Source organism: Lactuca saligna, chromosome 2, assembly GCF_052625555.1.
Source record: "Lactuca saligna cultivar CGN05327 chromosome 2, ASM5262555v1, whole genome shotgun sequence".
Lineage (NCBI taxonomy): Eukaryota > Viridiplantae > Streptophyta > Magnoliopsida > Asterales > Asteraceae > Lactuca > Lactuca saligna.
In genome coordinates, this window is record NC_136418.1 from 11,484,132 (window position 1) to 11,506,088 (window position 21,957).

At 42.3% G+C, this 21,957-nt stretch overlaps 1 non-coding gene across 1 annotated transcript; it reads right to left on the bottom strand.

The window, feature by feature from the left end:
- Positions 1–21,551: 21,551 nt before the first annotated feature.
- Positions 21,552–21,658, bottom strand: LOC145033191 (small nucleolar RNA R71). The gene has a single exon (XR_013677428.1). It is a non-coding gene; the product is annotated as a small nucleolar RNA R71 (small nucleolar RNA).
- Positions 21,659–21,957: the final 299 nt, after the last annotated feature.

The following is a 21,957-nucleotide window of genomic DNA, read 5'->3' on the forward strand; positions in this document are numbered from 1 at the left end:
ATTGGGTTCTCTAGTCATTCAACTAGCTCGTCAAAAGAAGAAACCTACTAAGAAAACAAATATATGATTTTATGTATTATGTCCTATAAGTTGTGATATGACCTTATTTAACTATATATATGTAGCACCTGGTTTCCGGTATGTGAATTTTATTTGAGCATTGCCCTAATTTAGCCTTGGACTCGGCGAGTCATAGGGTCCGACTCGCCGAGTAGGGACGAGACTCAGGACACGTTTTAAGTAGGCGACTCGGCGAGTCCACATCCTGGACTCGGCGAGTCACCGCTGCTGGATGAAACCCTAAGTTTCAAGGGTTTGCACCCTATTTAAACTCTCATTCCGCCCCAACTCGTCCCCATTCCCCCCCAGAACTCCCCCAACATCGTTTTCCCTTGTTTCCTTGAGAGATTGAGGTGTTCTTGGTGTGTTCTTGAAGGTTTTGAGGAGAAAGAGGAGTAGATCAAGAAGAGGAGAAGGAGATCGGCCATCTTTGTGTCATTTGAGGTATATCTCGTTTTCCCCTGTTTCTATGCTTAGGATGTCATTTGGGACACTCTTGAGCAATTCTCCAAGCTTGTTTGTGCTTAAGGACTCGTAATAAGTGGACTAACCTTTAGATCTAGGCAATATTGAGCTCCAGGAGCTCAGATCTGTGAGCTTTATGGCCCCATGTGGCTTGTTCATCCTAGATCTACCCTTTTGAGGCATTTTGCACCCTAAAATCCACATTAGTGAATATCCACACGTAAAGTTGGAAACTTTACGTGTGATTTGTGTCCTAGAAGTCCAGATCTATGAATGGCATGGACTGAAACCGAGTAAATCTGTGTATTTGGTGGATGCATGGCGACGACTCGGCGAGTCGCATAGGTGACTCGGTGAGTCTGGTCGCGAGTCACCGATTTGGTCCCTTCATCATGTGTCGAGTTGAGCCATGAGTCACAGGGGGTGACTCGGTGAGTTGGGAGCTGAACTCACCCATGTTAGGACTCGGCAAGTCAATGCCCTGACTCGGCGAGTCCAAGGCAATCTTCATAGATCAAGAACAGACTCGGCGAGTTGTTCATACAACTCGGCGAGTCTTAGCATAAAGTGTTCATCGGATGAAGATGAACTCGACGAGTTGTTCATGCAACTCGGCGAGTAGGATGAAGGAGTTGAACGACAGTTAGAAGGTGAACTCGCCGAGTCATAGCCCGACTCGACGAGTAGAACCAGGGACCCAGGACATTGGTTTGCTAGGGACTCGGCGAGTGGTGATCCACTCGCTGAGTCGGGTCAACTGAAAGTTGACTCTAGCTTTGGCTTAGAGCTAGACCGGGGGTAAAATGGTCATTTTACCTAAAGGTCAGTTAGCAGTGTTTGATTGAGTATGTTGTGGGAATTGCAGCCGGAGGACTCCCGGAGCAGCAGCAGTCAGTTAGTTCCCGATCAGTTCAGCAGCTACTTTGAGGTGAGTTACCATCCGGTAGCAGTGGGTCTAAGGCCACAATGCCGACCCACCAGTAGGAGATGTATGATAGATGATTGTCTTTGTGATATCATCTAAGTTTGCTACTACCTGATATGTTATATGCTAGCATGATATGTTGTATGTGATAGTAGTAGAGTTTGGTTGTTAGAACCAAAGGGTAGTCAGACACCCCAGATACGTCTGACAGTGTGTGATGATATGTTTGCATGCTGGCTTGGTATGTTATATGTGATCGTAGTAGTAGGGGGTGAAATAGTCCTCGAGGATCGGTTGTTAGGACCGATGGGTAGTCAGCACCCCAGAATGGCTTGACATGGGTAGTCAGCACCCCAGAATGGCTTGACACGGGTAAGACGGCACCCCAGAATGGCCGTATGGGTAGGTCGGCACCCCAGAATGGCCGTACCGGGTAGTCAGGCACCCCAGAACAGCCTGGCAGTACGTATGTTATGTGTTTGTATGGTATGCGGTACGTTGGGGGAACTCACTAAGCTTTGTGCTTACATTTACAGTTTTGTTTTCATTTACCTATGCATCGAAGGGGAAGGAGCCGGCGCGGTAGCGGCACGTCATACACACACTCTTCGGTTTCCGCATTTATGAGATTTACTGGGATTGTACTCTGATATTTTGATGGGATGTATGGTTTGACTTTTTAGAACATGGTTGCGATGTGTTATGGTGTGAACAAACAATGTTTTTATTTATTAATGTTTTTTAAAGTAATACCTTAAAAATGAAATTTTCGGACGTAAAAATTGGGTCGTTACAAGTTGGTATCAGAGCCCTGGTTTGAGGGATTCGGACACGCCTTCGGGAGTGTTTGGACTCAAATCGAGGGATTGAAAGATTTTTCCAAAAGAGACTGTTCTTTAAAACCCGGAAAAGAGTCACAAGAAAGAGTAAAGTGTGTGACGTGCGCGACCGGCCGAGCTCAAGTAAGTATTCCCCATAGTACCCATACAAGTTTATGTTATGTTTATCAGCTTTATGAATATTGCATGCTAGAATAGGCTAAGGATCTAGGAGTGATGCCTTATGTGCCTGTTTATTTGCTACAACTTTATGAATATTGCATGCTAGAATTGAGTAGACAGCAGTAGGATAGCCTGTTTAGGTTATGCCTGATAGTATGAGCTTAGCATCCTATGTTAAGTGTCGTTTCTTGTTCTAAGAACAGTTTTGGCTTGAGTCTGTTATTCCTTATCCGAATGCTGCTTGCTTCGTGCTTGGTGGGATTCTGAGTAATGGGAGTGAGCCACTAGGTAAACACGTCGCACCACATGTAATCAGGGTTGGATAATCCCAAAGTGTTGGAACTGGCCCTATTGCGCAGCTCTTGTTTGAGTCCAACCGTTGTAGGGACGGATCTTTTACTTGAAGGATTATCTAATCCTCATCACATGTGATGGTGTTTAGGTGGTGGCTAACTGGCATTATGAGGAGACCTACAGCAGCTGAGGACCAGTTGTGTTGAACTTGGGTTTTCCCTAGGGCAAGCCTAGGATGAGAATAACAGAGAGTCGCAGTAGTAAAGGGGAGCTGGTGGAGTCGAGGAATTCCTCGGAGAAGGTACGGATAGATGTGGAAGGTAGTATGGGCCCGTACTACTGAAAGCAGAGGATCCGTACCCGAGCTGAGGAAGGCCAAGACGAGACCAAGGAACCTGTAAGTAGTTGAGATCCCTCAGAAAGTAGCAGTACCACTAATGATTATTATGATGTTTTGCAGAATGGTGGTACTTCGACCGAGACCGACAGATGGCGGGTCAGGAGAGGGGTCAGGTTTGGGATCTGGCACCGAGCCGATTGAGGAGAGGCTATGTGAGTTCATCACGTCGGAGATCACTAGGGGCATCCTTGAGTCGACCCCCATCATCTTTGGGTCGATCAAGGAAGGGATCGTGGAGTTGATGGAGGATCGCCTACGGGCATTCAGGAGCGACTTGGCCTCTAGCCAGTCGGGATCTCGCACACTGTCCTTCAAGGACTTCAGAGGCAGTGGTGCGCCGGATTTCCATGGGGTGAAGGACCCCATTGTCGCCAGGCGGTGGATTGCGGATATCGAGTCCGCCCAGTTGACCAGCTTCTGCCCCGAGGGGTCGAAGGTGAGGTACGCAGCAGGGTGTTTACGGGACCGGGCCCGAGATTGGTGGGAGTCAGTGGGTGACTCGTTGGGAGCCTCGGCTATCGAGGCAATGACCTGGTCGGACTTTGTGGCTAGGTTCAGGGCAGATTTTGCGCCAGCGGTCGAGCTTCAGCAGCTGGCCAGGGAGTTTTTAGACATGAGGCAGATGACAGAGACCGTGGCGGAGATCACCGCCAAGTTTCGGGAGAGGGCTTTATTGGTGCCCCAGTATGCAGGTGACGAGGATATGAGGAGGACTCGTTACCATGATATGCTACGAGCTGACATTCGGGAGCATGTTAGCTTTTCGGTTTGCCCTACCCTGGACTCCATGATTGCCAGGGCTAGGGAGAGAGAGATAGATTTGGAGCACATTCGGAAACGGAAACTTGAGGATGGTCAGGCATCAGGGGCTTCGGGGAAGAAGCCCAAGGGATCAGATGGGAGGCCAAAAGGCCAGTCGGGACCGAGCCACTGTAGGAGGTGCGGCAGGCCGCACGAGGGGGCGTGCAGGATGGGATCGTCAGGCTGCTACAAGTGCGGCAAGTTTGGGCATATCAGCAGGGATTGCACTGCTCCTGCGACAGTTATTCAGACATCGGAGTTGCTGTGTTTCCACTGCAACCAGAGGGGCCACAAGAAGGCCAATTGCCCCATGTTGGCAGTTTCAGCGCCAGTGAAGGCGCCAGCTCCAGCGACCCTGCGGATCACGGATGGCCGTCAGGGCAAGGCAGAGGATCCAGTTGTGAGGAGTCGGGCATTTCAGTTGACTGTTGAGGAGGCACGCGCCGTGCCCGATGTGGTGACGGGTATGATTCCTTCCTTCTATCTTTTATTTTACGTTGTTATGATATTGATATGTGCTCCGTGTGTATACATGTGTATTAGGATCGTTCCATGTGAACGGCATCCCGGTTCAGGTATTGTTCGACTCGGGTGCATCCCGATCGTTCGTTTCTCTTGCTCTTAGCAAGAGATTTCATGAGACTTCAGGCGAGTTAGATTGCCCGTTAGAGGTAGAGATTGCTGACGATCGATCGGTTCGAGCGTCGATGGTGTTTCGAGATTGTGTCCTGCGACTGTTTGAGGAGCGTTACCTGGTAGACTTGGTTCCCATTCCATTGCGTGGGAACAAGGTGATTATTGGTATGGATTGGTTGACCCCTAATGGGGCAGTGATAGATTGCGCACAGCAGCTAGTGCGAGTCAGGACCCCAAGCGGGGGAGAGTTAGTGATTCATGGAGAGCGGCCGCAGTGTGGACCCACTGTGTGTTCAGCAGCGAGGGCTAGGCGCTACCTTCAGCAGGGATGCGCGGGTTATGTCGCGTATGTGATGGATACCCGGGAGGCGGGTAAGGCGACCGTGAGCGAGGTCCCGGTGGTTCGAGATTTTGCTGATGTTTTCCCGGAGGAACTACCTGGGATACCTCTGGAGCGACAGGTGGAGTTCAGGATTGACCTCATTCCCGGTGCGGCTCCGATAGCCAAAGCACCATATCGGTTGGCTCCTCCCGAGATGCAGGAGTTGTCTACGCAGCTGCAGGAGCTGCTGGACAAGGGATTTATTCGGCCGAGTAGTTCACCCTGGGGAGCCCCGATTCTGTTCGTAAGAAAGAAGGACGGGTCGCATCGGATGTGTATAGATTATCGGGAGCTGAACAAGGTAACGGTGAAGAACCGATACCCACTTCCAAGGATTGATGACCTATTTGACCAGCTTCAGGGAGCATCTTGGTTCTCCAAGATTGACTTGCGTTCGGGGTATCATCAGATGAGGGTCAGGGAGGAGGATATGCAGAAGACTGCGTTTCGGACGCGCTATGGTCATTACGAGTTCGTGGTGATGCCGTTTGGGCTCACCAATGCTCCTGCCGCGTTCATGGACCTCATGAACCGCGTGTGTAGACCGATGCTGGATCGGTCTGTGATAGTCTTTATCGATGATATCTTGGTCTATTCCAAGACTCGGGAGGAACACGAGGAGCATCTGAGGGAGGTATTGGAGACCCTGAGGAGGGAGAGCTTGTATGCCAAGTTCTCCAAGTGTGAGTTTTGGTTGCGTGAGGTGCAATTTCTTGGACACCTCGTCAACCAGAACGGGATTCTGGTTGATCCGGCCAAGGTCGAGGCCGTGATGAGATGGGAGGTCCCGAAGTCTCCATCCGAGATTCGGAGCTTCCTGGGATTGGCGGGCTACTATCGGAGATTTATCCAGGATTTCTCCAAGATAGCCGTACCCCTGACACGACTGACGAAGAAAGCCGTGGTCTTTCAGTGGGGACCCGAGCAGCAGGCTGCGTTTGAGATGCTGAGACAGAAATTGTGTGAGGCACCAATCCTAGCCCTGCCTGAGGGCGTAGAGGATTTTGTGGTTTACTGCGATGCGTCCATTTCGGGGTTGGGCGCAGTCCTGATGCAGAGGGGGCATGTCATTGCCTACGCTTCGCGGCAGCTCAAGCCTCACGAGGCAAATTACCCGACGCACGATTTGGAGTTGGGGGCGGTGGTCTTTGCCCTCAAGATTTGGCGGCATTACCTCTATGGGGTTCGGTGTACCATCTACACGGACCACAAGAGTTTGAGGTACCTCATGGACCAGCCGAATCTGAATATGAGGCAGCGGCGGTGGTTGGACGTGGTGAAGGATTATGATTGCGAGATCCTTTACCACCCGAGGAAGGCCAATGTGGTGGCCGATGCGCTTAGCCGCAAGACGGTGCCGACCAGGGACGTCTTTTTGAGGATGACTGTGGTGACTCCCCTGTTGGAGCAGATTCGGGAGGCTCAACAGGAGGCTATCAAGGAGGAGCATCGGAAGAACTAGCGTGTGGTGGGTCAGGTTTCCTCCTTTGATTATGATGGCAGAGGACTTTTGACCTTACACCGTAGGGTGTGGGTGCCGTATCGCGGTGGTGTGCGTCAGATTTTAATGGAGGAGGCGCACAAGTCCCGATTTTCTATTCATCCCGGGGAGACGAAGATGTATAGGGATCTTCGTCCGGATTATTGGTGGCCTTGCATGAAGCGGGATGTGGCATGGTACGTCGAGCGGTGCTTGACCTGCAGGAAGGTCAAGGCCGAACATCAGAGGCCGCATGGCAAGATGCAGCCATTGGAAATTCCACTGTGGAAATGGGAAGATATCACGATGGATTTTATCACAAAGCTTCCCAGGACCGCACGGGGAGTGGATTCGATTTGGGTCATCGTGGATAGATTGACCAAGAGTGCTCACTTTCTTCCGATTCAGGAGAGCATATCGGCCGAAAAATTGGCCGACATCTATATCAGAGAGATTGCGGCACGGCACGGGGTGCCAGTATCGGTAATCTCGGACAGGGATGTGCGTTTTACTTCCAGATTCTGGAAGAAATTTCATGACGAGTTGGGCACTCGTCTGCATTTCAGCACCGCCTTTCACCCGCAGACAGATGGTCAGAGTGAGCGGACCATTCAGACTTTGGAGGACATGTTGCGGGCGTGTGTTCTGGATTTCGGTGGTAGCTGGGATACCTATCTTCCTTTGGTTGAGTTCTCCTACAACAACAGCTATCACGCGAGTATTGATCGACCCCCGTTCGAGATGTTGTATGGGCGGAAGTGCAGAACCCCGATATGTTGGGGGGAGGTTGGCCAGAGAGTCATGGGAAGCACCGAGGTGGTGCTAGAGACGACCGAGAAAATCCAGCAGGTTCGGAGCAGACTTCAGACTGCACAGAGTCGGCAGAAGAGCTACGCCGATAGACGCCGATCCGACTTGGAGTTCCAAGTCGGGGATATGGTCCTCCTGAAAGTGTCGCCTTGGAAAGGTGTCATTCGATTCAGGAAGCGGGGCAAGTTGGGCCCAAGGTTCATCGGGCCGTTCAGGGTTGCAGCCCGGGTGGGCAAGGTGGCGTATAGGCTGGATCTGCCAGCCGAGGTCAGTCAGATCCACAGCACCTTCCATGTTTCGCAGCTGCGGAAGTGTCTGGTGGACGATTCAGCAGTAGTACCGTTGGAGGATATTCAGGTTGATGACAGCTTGAATTACATTGAGCGCCCAGTCGCAATACTTGATAGAAAGACCAAGACGTTGAGAAACAAGAGGGTAGAGCTAGTAAAGGTGCAATGGCAGCACCGCAAGGGTTCGGAATGGACTTGGGAACCGATGGACGAGATGATGGAGCATTACCCCGAGCTGTTTCAGGACCAGGCAGCAGACTTCGAGGACGAAGTCTAAAATAAGTGGGGGAGATTTGTAGCACCTGGTTTCCGGTATGTGAATTTTATTTGAGCATTGCCCTAATTTAGCCTTGGACTCGGCGAGTCATAGGGTCCGACTCGCCGAGTAGGGACGAGACTCAGGACACGTTTTAAGTAGGCGACTCGGCGAGTCCACATCCTGGACTCGGCGAGTCACCGCTGCTGGATGAAACCCTAAGTTTCAAGGGTTTGCACCCTATTTAAACTCTCATTCCGCCCCAACTCGTCCCCATTCCCCCCCAGAACTCCCCCAACATCGTTTTCCCTTGTTTCCTTGAGAGATTGAGGTGTTCTTGGTGTGTTCTTGAAGGTTTTGAGGAGAAAGAGGAGTAGATCAAGAAGAGGAGAAGGAGATCGGCCATCTTTGTGTCATTTCAACATTTTCCTTGAGGTATATCTCGTTTTCCCCTGTTTCTATGCTTAGGATGTCATTTGGGACACTCTTGAGCAATTCTCCAAGCTTGTTTGTGCTTAAGGACTCGTAATAAGTGGACTAACCTTTAGATCTAGGCAATATTGAGCTCCAGGAGCTCAGATCTGTGAGCTTTATGGCCCCATGTGGCTTGTTCATCCTAGATCTACCCTTTTGAGGCATTTTGCACCCTAAAATCCACATTAGTGAATATCCACACGTAAAGTTGGAAACTTTACGTGTGATTTGTGTCCTAGAAGTCCAGATCTATGAATGGCATGGACTGAAACCGAGTAAATCTGTGTATTTGGTGGATGCATGGCGACGACTCGGCGAGTCGCATAGGTGACTCGGCGAGTCTGGTCGCGAGTCACCGATTTGGTCCCTTCATCATGTGTCGAGTTGAGCCATGAGTCACAGGGGGTGACTCGGTGAGTTGGGAGCTGAACTCACCCATGTTAGGACTCGGCGAGTCAATGCCCTGACTCGGCGAGTCCAAGGCAATCTTCATAGATCAAGAACAGACTCGGCGAGTTGTTCATACAACTCGGCGAGTCTTAGCATAAAGTGTTCATCGGATGAAGATGAACTCGACGAGTTGTTCATGCAACTCGGCGAGTAGGATGAAGGAGTTGAACGACAGTTAGAAGGTGAACTCGTCGAGTCATAGCCCGACTCGACGAGTAGAACCAGGGACCCAGGACATTGGTTTGCTAGGGACTCGGCAAGTGGTGATCCACTCGGCGAGTCGGGTCAACTGAAAGTTGACTCTTGCTTTGGCTTAGAGCTAGACCGGGGGTAAAATGGTCATTTTACCTAAAGGTCAGTTAGCAGTGTTTGATTGAGTATGTTGTGGGAATTGCAGCCGGAGGACTCCCGGAGCAGCAGCAGTCAGTTAGTTCCCGATAAGTTCAGCAGCTACTTTGAGGTGAGTTACCATCCAGTAGCAGTGGGTCTAAGGCCACAATGCCGACCCACCAGTAGGAGATGTATGATAGATGATTGTCTTTGTGATATCATCTAAGTTTGCTACTACCTGATATGTTATATGCTAGCATGATATGTTGTATGTGATAGTAGTAGAGTTTGGTTGTTAGAACCAAAGGGTAGTCAGACACCCCAGATACGTCTGACAGTGTGTGATGATATGTTTGCATGCTGGCTTGGTATGTTATATGTGATCGTAGTAGTAGGGGGTGAAATAGTCCCCGAGGATCGGTTGTTAGGACCGATGGGTAGTCAGCACCCCAGAATGGCTTGACATGGGTAGTCAGCACCCCAGAATGGCTTGACACGGGTAAGACGGCACCCCAGAATGGTCGTATGGGTAGGTCGGCACCCCAGAATGGCCGTACCGGGTAGTCAGGCACCCCAGAACAGCCTGGCAGTACGTATGTTATGTGTTTGTATGGTATGCGGTACGTTGGGGGAACTCACTAAGCTTTGTGCTTACGTTTACAGTTTTGTTTTCAGGTACCTCTGCATCGAAGGGGAAGGAGCCGGCGCGGTAGCGGCACGTCATACACACACTCTTCGGTTTCCGCATTTATGAGATTTACTGGGATTGTACTCTGATATTTTGATGGGATGTATGGTTTGACTTTTTAGAACATGGTTGCGATGTGTTATGGTGTGAACAAACAATGTTTTTATTTATTAATGTTTTCTAAAGTAATACCTTAAAAATGAAATTTTCGGACGTAAAAATTGGGTCGTTACAATATATATATATATATATATATATATATATATATATATATATATATATATATATATATATATATATATATATTAGACCATCATCTTAGTATATTTGATTAAAATGTTAGTATATTTTTATATCTACGATATTTCTTTGAAATGTTCAATTACAGTTAAAATCGGAGCTGGGATGCAAAAGGCGGAGAACAGAGCTGAAAAAGACACTTAACATTCTGTGAAATTATCAATTACAACAAACATGCTAGATTTTAAAATATATCTGCTAGAAAAAAAATTGAAAAATAATGACTTGAAAAACGGTCTAACATTAAAAAATCTTGTTAATTTTAAAAAATTTCTTTTAATATTATTGTGTTTGAGCTAAGTTTGCTAGTGTTATGTGAGATAATTTAATGCGAATTTAAAAGTTTTGTTAAGCTAATATATTATAGTATATTTGTGGCTTCTCAAGTCTAGTGAAATCATTGGGAAGGAGTAAAATGGCTTCTATACTACTTAAAAGGAATTGTTGAGTGTTACTCACGTTTCAGAAGAAAAGGAGTAGTCTTAAAAGGGTTCGCTGATGCAGACTTAGGTAGATGTGCATATTCAGGAAAAAGCACAACGAGTTATGTGTTTACAATTGGAGGTACAACAATTAGTTGGATGTTAAGGTTATAAAAGAGTGTTGCTCTTTCAACCATAGAAGCAATATACATGGCACTTGCAGAAGCTGCCAAAGAGCTCATATAGTCGAAGAGTTTCTTGTAAGAACTTGGAATATAGCAGTAGGATTGTGTATAGCATTCTAACAAACTAACTACAATTCATTTAGAAAAGAAAGGAGAGTTTCACAACAGAATGAAACATATTTAGATGAGGTACCATTTCATTTGAGAGTTAATCAATGAAGGAACTCTAAACTTAAAGAAAATACTTGGAACAAAGAATCAAGGTGATATGTTCACCAAGGTGGTTATCACTGAGAAGTTGAAGCTTTGCATGGCTTCAATTGGCCTTTCAGAAGTTAAAAAAAAGGTTTGGCAGAGAGAGAGAGAGAGAGAGAGAGTGAGTGAGAGAGAGAGAGAGAGGATGCACTTTCAGGAATGGTGAAATTTGAATGGCATTAAAAGTTGTTCAAGCTTTCAAGTGGGATGTTGTTGGGGTAAGAAGACTTGTCCAACATGGATTAATTAGATCACAATGGAGCACTTGAGGTTCATGGAGCACGTGACAAAGGAACAGACCATCCGAGATTGCTTTGGATCATGTGAGAAAGGAACAAATAATGTGTCAAAGGAATGAATCTTCAAAAAGAAGGTTTGGAGCAACTTGGAGTGGTTTGGAGCAACTTGGAGTGGCTTGGAGAAACTTGGAGCACTTGGAGCAACATGGAACATCATGTTGCGCCATGTAGAAGGATGTTGTGCTAAATGATATCATGATACGCCATCATGCCTGAATTTATGCCAAGGTGATATTAAGGCAAGGATATGTTGATCCAAGGGGATGTTGATCCATGAAGACGTTGTTGCTCCATCAAGAAGGGAAGTTGCACCATGAAGGAGATGTTGCGCCTTCATGGACCATCTAGGTACATGATGCACCATCTTGATTCCTTTGATGTGCCATGTTGATCCACGTATTATTAGAAGATGATCATGCTCAAGAAATACACCTTTTTGTGCCACCATGATAGATGTTGGTGTTGGATTAATGTCTAAGTCCATAACTATAATTGGTAAGACTTGACCCGACCCGGCATGGTCCATTTGGGTTGCATGGCATCATGCACTTGGATAGACTATAATGAGAGAAATAAGACACTTACGGTTATTAATATATTATAAGTTCTAGTATATTAATAATAAGAATAATGAGATTATTTAATTAGTATTGATCAAGAATTAATCTAGTATTAATTAAGTGATCAAAAGAAGACTAATTAAATATATGGGTTGATTGTGTAAATCATTCATTTTTATATATGTGGGCTTGTAATCCAAGATTCCTTATGTTGGACTAAGTCCATGGGGTGACCCATGGATACTCCATGGAGGTTAAAACCCATGGAGCATAAGGAATGGGTAAAGTCATGAGTTACATGGTGTAACCCTAATAGCCACCATATAAAAGAAACCCATGGCTCAAGAAATTGTGACTAAGACTAACACTATGTGTATGTATGAGGGCTAGACGATTTCATGAAGTGTTCTAATTTCTCTCTAAGTTATTCCAAGTGCTTATGGTGTTGTGTGAAACATTTGAGGTGTCACACTTGGGGCACTAGGCACTCAAGCTTCATGAAGACAAGCACTATCAAAGAGGTATGTATTCTATCTTGTTATATCCATTATTTTGTATGCTAGATTAGGATAATACCTTGGATGTTCATATTTGCATGTATAATAGAGAAAACATAGATCCAAGGTATTTAGGGTTGCATGTACACTTAGGAGTGTTAGAATGCTCATAACCCATTAGTGGTATCAGAGCCTAGGCTTGTTTTCTTGTTATACCTGCAATAGAAGCTGAAAAATCGAGTTTTGGTGCTGTCAGCCCAGCTGACTCGCCGAGTCCATGAAGAGACTCGACGAGTCCAAGGCAAAATGCATCCAACTCGCCGAGTTGAGTTCATGCACTCGACGAGTTGGACCCCAGACAGCATATCTTCGAGGTTTTTGGCTAGAAATGGACTAGGAACATTACCCTAAGTTGTTTTTAACTTATAAACCTGTTTTTAATGTGGTAATGTTCATGCTAATCCATTTTCAAAGATAATTGTCAATAGATTCATGTTTTGTATTAGTTTAAAGGTTAGACTAATGACATGAAAAAGTTTGATTTGAATTATCTTGTTCTTATGAGTTGCTTAGAATAATAGAAAAGTTGAGTGAAAAAGTTGTTTTCAATCCAAATTAATCTAAGAGTTGAGTATAAAATGTGTTTGTGTAACTTATCCTTAAGTTACATGAAGAGTCACATTAAAGACTCATAAAACTCATAAAGTTGGCAAAGGTTACAAAAAAAGATGAAGAGTCTTGTCCTTAAGTTATGGAGGTTCAAGAGTCACTTCATTAATAAATAAATAAATAAAATATGTAACCTTAATTAATTCCATAAGTTATAAAATAAAGAAAAGATTAATTCTTTATTAGTTTAAAGTCTTCCATAATTTGTCCACAAGTTATGGAACTTGAAGAGTTTTTGGATTAAAACTACTTTAAATACATAAGTTATGGAATTAATTAGTTTTGAATAGTTTCAAAAACTTGCCCTCAAGTTTTGGAATTTGTAAAGTTTTCTCTTATGAATACTTTAATTCCAAGTTAGCCCTTAGAATTTTAAAAGTTAAAATTCAACCCTTATACTTTATAATATTATAAGTTAATAATATTTATATGTATAAGAGTAAAGTCGGTCTTACCGCTAGTACGCCTCATTCACGAAGCCGGTCTATAAGGTGGGTATAAGGTTGTTGCCTATAAAATGGCAACTTAATGGGTGTTCACTCTCACCCACCGCTCGCTTGACTGGTGGAGGGTCGTTAGCCGAACGGGTTTGACATGACTATAATTCTCCCTTCATTAAAAGTATTAATGATAAATACTAAGTAACTAAACTTTTAATAATACCCAATCTTAGTTACTTAGAAAAATGTGAATAAAGGTGCTAATCCACGAAATTACACTTTGCACTTTGTTTGAGTCGGTTAGTGGAGCGCGTGTGGTTAACCGGCACACTAACTCGTATTTAACAAGGTAGGCAAAGGGTAACTTAATATTTATCATAGTATCGATGGAGCGTGTGTGGTTAACCGGCACATCGATTGAGGGATAAACACTTAAGGGTACCCAGTAATTTGCATGGTTACTTCACACCTTGTTTTGTGATCCTCGGCATCCCAGTCACAAAACCTGAAGGGCACACTCGAGATTGAAACATGCCATTGAACAGTTCAATGAATCTCAAAAGATCTAGGAGTTTCAAAACCAATTAAAACCTAATAATACATTTCGTTTATCTTGGTGGAAATTGGTGAATCGTCATTCACCTACCTTCAAATTGTTTTATAGCTTGGATTACGGCATACCTCTTCTAAGTTATAAAATAGTTTGTTGGGTCCTAGCCTTAATATTTTCATATTGGGTGTCATATTAAGGACTCAAAGATCAACTATCTTGAATATCTCCCATAACATGTCTGGATTAGACATTTATGATCTTCCCAAATCTCTTGAAACAAGCTTTCCTAAATGAAGATGATGTCCCATGGATATCATACTTCTCTCTCCTCTTCCAATTATTCTCCCTAACCCACAAGTTCTTGAAAAGTTTAAGATCACTCAAGCCCTAATGGCAAGGCAAGGTCTAAGTGTGATCACATCTTGGAGATGTAGTCACATATTGACAAGCCGGGAGAGAAGGGTGTCGAAGTCTTGAGAAAGTTGGTGGTTCAATCACTTTCTAAGTCACATAGTGAGTTCCTTTGGGACACCTATGAAATAGACTATGACAAGACCCTTAATGATCTTATCTATTGTTAAGATCAACTTCCTGAAACTTTATGGACATTGACAATGGTAACACTGGAAATACAGAAAAAGCATTCTCTTCCCAATGGAAAGGGATCGGCCATAGTCAACCCGGTTGACCAAATGGTAAAGAGAAAAGTCTAAGTCTGTGATAGTCTCGTGTACCATTATTAAAGGGTCCATATGTTTATATTGCCAAAGGAAGGGGCATTGGTTGCGAAGCTGCCTGATTTACCTAAGGATGTTAAAGTCAATAAGATTGACTCTACTTCAGGTAAAAGTCCACTACTCTAACTCTGTTAAGTTTCTATTCTGAGATTCCTTATACATGATGTGACTGGGTCACATGGTGATGTTTTAAGGATCAAAGAAAAGTAAAGGGACTTAAAGAAAGAATATGCTGAATCTGATCGCGTAGATGGATTTCTATCGCGTAGTTTGAAAATCGGATTCTTGAGCTACTTCTTAGGAGTTATGAGATATTGCTTAGGAATAGATAACAACAAGTTTTCATATGGATTGTAAGGATAAGTTTTTCCGCATAGTTTTAAAATAAAAGGAAAATTTTGATTTTATTTATTTTAAAAATATCCTTACAATGGCATTTGAGGAAAAATTGTTGCTTATATGATTCCATTAATAGCAAGAGTGGAAATATGAAATTGATTCTTTCATTTGTGGTAATGTCTAAATTTACCAAATAAGGAAAGATTCTCATCATTCAAAGTCTCAATTGGACCGGGACTTGGAATCATGCAAGTTGTATAGCATGATGAATGAGAACTTTCAAGTATTGGAAAAATTAAGACTAATTACTTGTTCACATGGATGTGTGAGTCAAGTAATGGACTAAGGGATCGAGTACATTGTCATGTGCACTGATTAAGTCCACCACAAAAGATATAAGGCTATTCGTCATAGTTTACTAAAGCTCAGTAAATATGATTATACTTACAAGCTTAAGTGTAACTCTGAGACATTGGAAAAGGTTCCAATGTAAGGCAGAGCGAATAAGAAGAATCAAATTAGGCAGAAGGATAAAAGTTTCTCAAATCTGAAAAGATGGGAGAGTACTTTAGTATCAGTTTTGTGATCATCTTAATGATTAAGAAACCATATCAAAATTAGTTCTCTAAGGAAGTCTTAGTGCATTATTATGACTAAGAAGAAGGGATCTTGAATTGTTGAAATGGTTAAATCAAGAAGATGAGTCATACTTCGTTTCAATACAAGTCTTAGAGTCATACTCCAAGATTGTAATTTGAGTGACATGTCTTAAAGAAGGTTTAAAACACTTATCAAATGTAAGAGTAAAAGTTTTCTACTCTTGTACATTTGAAATTGGTAAGTTGTGATGTTTTGGATAAACCAAAGACCAACTAAGGCCAATTGTGTGAAGTGTTTGTCTTGATTAGAATCCACACTATCTCTTGGATGTTTGACAAGGAAGTCTTATATGTCAAGAGGACAGTGGGAGTCTTAAAGGTCTTGAAAGTCTCAAGAACTAATCAAGAATAAAACCTAAAGTTCTTCACTAGCACACGACTTAAGGTTTATAACCTATCGTGTTGACATATTCTGTGCCCATCCCAGTTAAAGTTGGCTTTACATATGAGTTCTTAGAGTTCTCAATGTGTTGCACAACAACTTGGAAGCAATGGTAGGCCCTTGAGCTACCAGGTGACAAGAAATTAAGATTGAGTTCAGTCCATATGAGTTTGGATTTGTCATTATCCTTGTCTTGTGACTATGGTTTTGACAATTCACATGGATAAGAACACATACACCATTAAATCTAAGTGTCATAAGGTTTCTCTCCGATTCATGAAAATGATGGTGAGGAAACACTTCCACTAAGTAGATTTTAGCTAGATAGCAATTGTGATCTCAAAGTCGTTAGTGGAGCGTGTGTGGTTTACCGGCACACTAACTTGGACTTGTGAGAAATGGCAAAGGTCAAAACGATCAAGACTATGATTACGGAATCCCTTTTCATAGTTCTTAAAATTGTTTTGACACACCCATGAGCTATCTAAGGGAAGGTGTATGATTTTGATAAAGTCTTATCAAAACAATCTAGTATCAGAAATCTGAACTTTGGTAAGAAAGTCAATAAAGTATTGATTTCTAGAAGTCCAGCTGATTTCTGAGTACATGTCAAAGCTAGTGGGAGCATAAGTGTTATGCTAATAATCATCATGTTAGTGGGAGCATGATAATTACGATAAGTATTGCAAGCTAGCAATGTTAATTATAGAAAACAAAAGGTTTCAATTGGGAAAAAGTTGTTTTGCTATAATTAAGGGAGAGGAAATTATACTTCATCTCAAATCTATAAGCTGATCGTGAGGTTTTAATCATTTAGTCAAGGATATATATGAATTTCATGTTGGAATGGCTCAACATAAGGAAATTCTGTATATGGGTCCATTATTTGCGTTCTTAAATTCGATTATGATTACGGCATACCTTTTCATAATCTGAATTATGAGAACTTGGCAAATAGAAATGGAAATGTTATAGCAAAAGACTGGTTTAGTCTTTATGTGAGACATCATGAATCGTGTCCCATATGCTTCGGATATAGGATCGATTACATGTGCTATATTCATCCTTTCTAAAAATTTCCAAATGCCTAGGGCATTAAGAAGGGAAAAGGTTTAGAACTGGATATGACTAAAAGGATTAAACAATTGTCGAGGACAATCTAAGGTTTACCAAAGATTGGTTGCTCAAGGACAATTGGAAATATAGTGATAATTCTGGAAGGACCATATTGACATAATCTGTAAGGAGGCAACTCCTGTTCAGAAGTGATAGTCAAAATGGAATTCGGAAATGTTTCAAAGTTAGAATTTTTCCAATCTGTTTAAGATTAAGGAAACTTAATGCAAGAAGGATGTTTCCAAGGAATTGATCTCCTTTGGAATACTCTGTAATGATTGTTGCAAATCTTTCTGACTTTGTGCATAATCATTACAAGAGGATCGATGCATATAAGTTTAGAATCTAACAGATTTCAGTAAATGACATGAATTTGGAATTCTTGCATTTGCAGTAAGGATTGTGAAAAAAAGAATCATTGAAGTTATGCTCAATTGATCTAGTTCACAAAGTAAAGATCATAGACAAACATATTATGCATACTTGGTGTATGGCATGACTAGTGTTTAGAAAACATAGTGTGCATGCTTGGAGCATGGGACAACTATTGTTTTAAATTCAAGAATAATGTTGATAGATGAAGCAATATACAATAAATAATGTGTAATCATATGGTGATAAATAAAAAGTGTTTTATTTATATTCATAAGTTCTGAGACCATATTGGATTCAATTATTATTGTGTTTCACTTTGCATGTTTTGACTTCCCTAATAAACTAGGTTATTCTTCCGGAATGACTAAGTTATTCAAACCATCCACAGTCGGTCATATGTTGGAAGTAGATATGAATTAAGACTGTCATGGGTTGGCTTGTAGAGGTCTAAGTTGTTGGACATATGGCTACAACACTCATGAGTGCTCATAAGTTCTGAGTATTGGATTCAACCCGCGCTCATTGGAATAACTTCATGGATTTTATCACGAGTGATCATGAGACGATAATATCTTATATTCTTCAAACCTAGAGATATGAGTTGTTACTATGAGTTGGTTGTACATTGATTGCACGAAACTGCATTTGGTAACTCGGTGCTATAAAACGTGTCTTTGTGTATGATTCAACAAGTAGTAGAACAAGCCATATGAGTCGAAGTTTATCCATTCCTTTTACCTTCGGGATAAAAGCGATATCTGTGGGCCCCTCGATGATTTGATGATGACAAATGGAAGTGCTCGGCCGGGCCAGGACTGATTTGATTTGTTCAATTAGTCAGTCGTCATAAATCGGAAATCGGGAAACAACAAATGGACAGAGAGAATGATTATAATCCATGTCTCAGTCCATATGATATCTAGAATGGAGGAATATATGATCCCTTATCTAATGGACAAGTCATTGACAAGATCAGAGTTCATCTACAAGGTCAGAGTTCGACAAAAGCTTTTGAGAGCTACGATTGCCAGTTGGTTCCTGAAGTCATACGCGATAATAGTTTTAGACTTATCCAAGTGGGAGACTGTTGGATTAATGTCTAAGTCCATAACTATAATTGGTAAGACTTGACCCGACCCGGCATGGTCCATTTGGGTTGCATGGCATCATGCACTTGGATAGACTATAATGAGAGAAATAAGACACTTACGGTTATTAATATATTATAAGTTCTAGTATATTAATAATAAGAATAATGAGATTATTTAATTAGTATTGATCAAGAATTAATCTAGTATTAATTAAGTGATCAAAAGAAGACTAATTAAATATATGGGTTGATTGTGTAAATCATTCATTTTTATATATGTGGGCTTGTAATCCAAGATTCCTTATGTTGGACTAAGTCCATGGGGTGACCCATGGATACTCCATGGAGGTTAAAACCCATGGAGCATAAGGAATGGGTAAAGTCATGAGTTACATGGTGTAACCCTAATAGCCACCATATAAAAGAAACCCATGGCTCAAGAAATTGTGACTAAGACTAAGTCCATGGGGTGACCCATGGATACTCCATGGAGGTTAGTCGCGACGTGGCACAGTTGGCTGCGACCCGACAAGTGACTGAGGGCGTCCAATACATGGAAAAGGATAAGATGACTCACCACAATGTGGCACACCCTTTTCCACAACGTGGCATGATATGTGCATAATTAGTTAATTATTCTTAATCATTTTTAATTAATAATGTGGACAAAAGGTACTTAAAATGTTTTGAATTTTGTTTTCAGTCCAGAAGACATGCTTGGAAGTAAAAGGGAGCAAGGGAAAGCAATTGAAGACCAAAGAATGAAAATAAGAGCCAAAAGACCACCTACTCGGTGAGTAAACGACTCTACTCGGTGAGTACACGAGGATGTTCCAGAAGATAGCTACGATTCCTGATTCAAGACGGATAACTATGTACCTACTCGGCGAGTTGGTCCTGCTACTCGCCGAGTACACCCTATTTTGAGATATCTATAAAAACCGAATCTTTATCCAATGGGGCGACATTCCTGGCGATTTTTGAAGGTTAAGCTGCGACTAAGAGCCCTAGAAGACGCTGAGGAACCCTAAGCTTCAATCTTTTGAAGAATTCAAGCAACTAGGTTAATCCTACCACTTAGATTTAGGAATTGAATATGTTTGATCTAGTAAAACTTGTTTTTATGTTTGTTTCTACTGCAACTATGAACTAAATTCGTTTTTGCTTCTGTTAGGGGAATACCAAGGAACTCCTACGGTTTAATTATTAGTTTTTGTTTGATTGTTTATTGGTGATTTATTAAATTAAGTTTGTTAAAGAACCTTATGCATTAATCACTACTATTTTCTGTTAATTGGAAGACAATTAGGCTGCATGAACATCTCTTAGTTGTTAACCTCATATGTCTATGTGAACACTAAACCATATGCTTAGAAGTAATGATTATGAAACTAAGATTAATAAGACAATAGGAAGATTAATGTGTGAGCTTGTTTGAGAAACCATCAAACAAGAGGTTAATTGAATTAGTAACTTAATTGACCATTACAAATCTTATTTAATCCAAATCATTAATCCAGGGAATTAATTAGTTTAAACACTTGATCACCGCTTAAATTAGTTAATTGTCTAAGGTTTAGGAGTAATGAACATGAACTTAACCATTATAATTGGTAACCAGTAGCAATTAACCTATCATAAATACAAATAACCATAGAGTGAATTGGTTGAACCTAAATAGAAACATCTTTATCAAATTTGGTGAAATAGTTGTTGCTTTAGTTATTTAGTTAATTTAGTGTGCCTAAGTTTTCAGTCTTGCAAAACTAGAAGAAACCCCTTTTACTTTTATTCGTTGTTTTAGTTAAAATTAGTTATTAGTTTAATTTTCCGTTCCCTGAGTTCGACACCTTACTTACTAATCTATACCACTAAAAGACAGGTTTACTGCCTTTGTGTGTTAAATTTATTAATTAAAAGTAGGGATAAAACAAGTGCATTTTACACACATCAAGTTTTTGGCGCTGTTGCCAGGGAACGGTTCTAAATAATTAATCTAATTCCTAATTTTTTCGATCCTTTGTGTGAGTTTACTTGCATAGAGTTCATTTATTGCAATTTAGTAATTAGTAATTAGGTTTTAGCATCTGTTTTAGTTTTAGTATTAAGATTAGCAATTTTTCAAAATATCACTGATACTCGCAGAGTGCAGTCGCACCTACTCGGCGAGTAACAGTTTATTTAGCAGTTAATTTTTAATTTTTTTACTACATGTTTTTGTTCTTTTTATGCTTTTATTCTATTTATTTCAGGACTTTCATGACTAGAGGATCAAACACACCACTGGTACCCCCGTTTGACGATCCCGAATCCGCATTGAAAAGGAACAAAGGAAAGGACGTGGAGAGTTCAAGTACACCAAAGAAGTCACCTTTGTCCAACTTGAAGATCGTTTTTGGGAAAAAGAAGAGCAGTAAATCAGGAGCATCTAGCGCCTCTTCGACAATCGAAGAACCAATTCAAGAAGATATCGGGTGCGAGACCGAGGAAGAAGAGGAGCCAACGTACGAGCACGAAACCGAGTCCGAGGAAGAGTTAGCTTTCACAATGGCTAACATTGATGAAATCCCCATGGGAGAATGGAAGAAGAGGATGCGCGACGACAATGGACCAGGACTTGTGCAACCCACAATTCCCGCGACTGCTACCTTCGAGCTAAAGGGTCATATCCTAGCTTCACTCAAAGAAATACCGTTTTATGGGAAAGATCATGAAGATGCCTACAAGCATTTGGATGAAGTCAATGATGTAGCTGATTACTTCAATATTCCAAATGTAACCCGCGAGACTCAACTACTTCGTATGCTTCCAGTTACATTCAAGGGTGCTGCCAAAGACTGGCTCAAGTCACTTCCTCCCGGATCAGTCACTACTTGGGCCAAGATGAAGGAAGAATTCATTGATCACTTTTGTCCACCTTCTAAGATAGCCAAGCTGAAGAAGGCCATTGCGAACTTTGAATAATAAGCTGGAGAGTCGCTATATGAAGCATGGGAGAGGTACAAGAGTCTGCTAAGAAATTGCCCACACCATGATCTAAACAGCCAGCAAGAAGTCTCCATCTTCTATGATGGAGTCAATGTCACAACTAGGCAGTTACTAGACTCGCAAGGCCCACTTACAAAGAAGCCTCCCCCGGTGATTAAAGAATTGATTGAAGAATTCTCTAAGCACTTTAGAGAATACCATAACCCTAGACATGAGGTCACTAGGGGAGCCGCTTATGCTGCTACTGAAGACTTATCTGCGGTCATGGGTATGCTAAAAACCATGGATAGGAGAATGAATAAAATGGATCAAACGATCCATGCTATTCGGGTGGGTTGTGAAAACTGCA